Genomic DNA, 3,032 nt, shown 5'->3' with positions numbered 1-3,032 from the left:
TGTCGCATGGTCGTATCCTACTTCATTCGCTTCTCCCACACCCGTGTATATATGCACACTCCTGTGTTAGTTTGACAGTATCGACCACGACTTCTAGACACGGGCGTGTCGCACGCTCGTGTTGTTTTGGCAAGATTGCCCATGACCATGTCACACGGCTGTGGCAATGTATCGAATCCCTTGTTGGGGAAAATTTTGCTATGTTTTCACACGGCCGTATCGTACGGCCGTGTCGCCTTCCGTATTATGAACACGGCCTAAGGCACGCCCGTGTGCCTGGCCGTATGGATGTGGAAAACCTGTGTTCAAGGAATCAGTTAATGTTTAAATGTTAAAAGCTAAAACTTCAAGAAATCAACATAGTCAGTGCTCGGGTTGCCTCCCGGAAAGCGCTTATTTATAGTCTAAGCTCGAATTACCTCAATTTCGTGTGATTACGGTGGATTAAGGAGTTGAAACTTGTCACATCTGCTATCAATTTTATCAAAATAAGGTCTGAGTCGAGTACTATTTACCTTTAAAGTTCTGAATACAGTATGTGTTACCTCGACTGTACCATGTGGGAAGATGTTCATTACCGTGAAGGGAGTCGCTCTGTCCGTGTTGTGCTCTAGAGTAGCAATTCGGGGGTCATTTTCATCTAACAATACTTTGTCCCCAACTTTAATCTGCCTTGTTTAATCCCTATGTTCATTGTGGTGTCACTTTGATTTTTCGTGTGCTTTTGGTTTCTCCTTGACAGGTGTTTGCCATTCATCTAGTTCATCGACCTAAAGTCTTCGTTCATCATAGATGGGTCCTTTGTTGTTACTTGAACATGGCTCATGCATGCTCCTTGAACGTGTTTCCTGCAAAGAAGGTTGCACCACATGATTAGCATTAGTAGCATGATTTATACAACCACCCTCAATATTCGATGTGTTATTCAAATTATGAGCTTGAAGAGTGATTGTTTCATCACCCACATGAAGAGTGAGTTCACCTGTACCAACATCAATAATGGTTCTAGCAGTTGCTAAAAATGGTCATCTTAAAATTAAAGGTATGTTACTATCCTTTCCCATATCTAGAACAACAAATTCTTCTGGGTATATAAATTTATCGATTTTAACAAGAATATCTTCAATGATACCCCTAGGAAATCTAATGGTTTTATCAGCCAATTGAATGCTCATCCTAGTTTGTTTGGGTTTTCCAAAACCTAGCAGTTTAAACATTTCATAGGGCATAACATTAATGCTTGCCCCTAAATCAGCCAATGCATTATTCACCTTCAGACTACCAATCAAACAAGGAATTGTAAAACTCCCTGGATCTTTCAACTTGTTGGGTAGCTTATTCTATAGAACGGCTAAGCAAATTGCGCTTAACTCTACATGCGGCGCCTCATCCAACTCCCGTTTATTTGCTAAAAACTCCTTTAAAAATTTAACTGCGTTTGGCATCTGCGAAAGAGCTTCAATAAATGATAATTTAATATGTAATTTCTTTAATAATTTAAGGAATTTACCAAATTGTTCATCCATGTGGTCTTTACTTGTCGCACTGGAGTGTGGCACACGAGGTTTGTACTCTCTACTTACCAGTTTCTGCTTACTGTGGTCTACGTCATCCTTACCTTTACTCACCACAATTCCTTGCCTCGATTCTGGTTCAAGTTCAACTAGCCCTTATTTTTCTCGAGCGGTAATCACATTGAGTTGTTCCCTTGGGTTAGATTCAGTGTTACTTGGCAAGCTACCTTGTGGTCATTCAGAATTAATTTGGCAAGTTGGCCTATCTGAGTTTCGAGCCCTTGGATCGACACTTGTTGATTTTTAAGTGCTGTTTTGGTATTCTAAAAATGAGTCTCTAACACCAAGATAAATTTTGTTAGCATCTCCTCAAGGTTCGACTTCTTTTCTTACTGGTAACGTGGTTGTTGAAAACCTGGAGGATGTTGTGGCCTTTAATTTCCTTGACCACCCCACGAGAAGTTTGGATGGTTCCTCCAACCTGCATTATAAGTGTTACTGAATAGGTTATTTTGAGGACTAGAATTATTGTTACCCATATATTGAACTTGTTCCTCCTAGATGCTAGGGTTGAAGGGTTGATATTCTCTGTGTACTCCTCCATTTGGATCGCACCTCATCACAGGATGTACCTGAGTAGAACCACACAAACTATCAATCTTTTTATTTAAAAGTTCTACCTGGTTAAACAACATAGTAACCGCATCGAGTTGAAAACACCGGCTGCTTTTGTTGGCTTTGTTCTCATGACTTGCCACTGATAGTTATTTAGTGACATCTCTTCAATAAATTTGTAAGCCTTTTCAGGTGTTTTGTTATTCAAAGTTCCACTGGTGGCTGCGTCAATAAGTTGCCTTGTTGAGGGGTTCACACCGTTGTAAAACGTCTAAACCTGTAGCTATAGAGGTAACCCATGGTGAGGACAGCTTCTCAATAGATCCTTGTATCTCTGACATGTATCATAGAGTGTTTCTAGATCCATCTGCACAAAAGAAGAGATATCATTCCTCAACTTAGCCGTTTTAGCCGGTGAAAAATACCTAAATAAGAATTTTTCGGTCATTTGCTCCCAAGTAGTGATTGACCCTCGTAGTAACGAGTTCAACCATTGTTTAGCTTTGTTCCTCAATGAAAAGGGAAACAACCGAAGGCGAATGGCATCGTCAGAAATGCCATTGATCTTAAACATGTCGCAAAACTCCAAAAAATTCACCAAATGAGTGTTTGGATCCTCGTCCTGCAAACCATCAAACTGAACAAACTGTTGTATCATTTGAATTGTGTTAGGTTTCAGTTTAAAATTATTTGCAGCAATAGCAGGTCTAACTATACTCGATTCGGCTCCTGTTCAAGTAAGTTTAGCATAATTATACATAGTACGAGGAATAGGATTCTGATTTATTGGATCCGAAGCAACCACAGGAGGAAGCTGATTATTCTGATCTTCAGCCATCTCCTCGGTTGTATTATGGATATCTTCCTCTTGTCCTTCCTTTATGTTTCTTAGGTTTCGCCTTA

At 40.0% G+C, this 3,032-nt stretch overlaps 1 non-coding gene across 1 annotated transcript; it reads left to right on the top strand.

Annotated features, from left to right (window-relative positions):
- Positions 1-2,422: 2,422 nt before the first annotated feature.
- On the top strand, positions 2,423-2,529 carry LOC128296055 (small nucleolar RNA R71). The gene has a single exon (XR_008286603.1). It is a non-coding gene; the product is annotated as a small nucleolar RNA R71 (small nucleolar RNA).
- Positions 2,530-3,032: the final 503 nt, after the last annotated feature.

Source organism: Gossypium arboreum, chromosome 7 (assembly GCF_025698485.1).
Source record: "Gossypium arboreum isolate Shixiya-1 chromosome 7, ASM2569848v2, whole genome shotgun sequence".
NCBI classification, from domain to species: Eukaryota; Viridiplantae; Streptophyta; class Magnoliopsida; order Malvales; family Malvaceae; genus Gossypium; species Gossypium arboreum.
The sequence above is the reverse complement of the archived record's forward strand: the minus strand, read 5'-3'. Positions and strand labels throughout refer to the sequence as shown.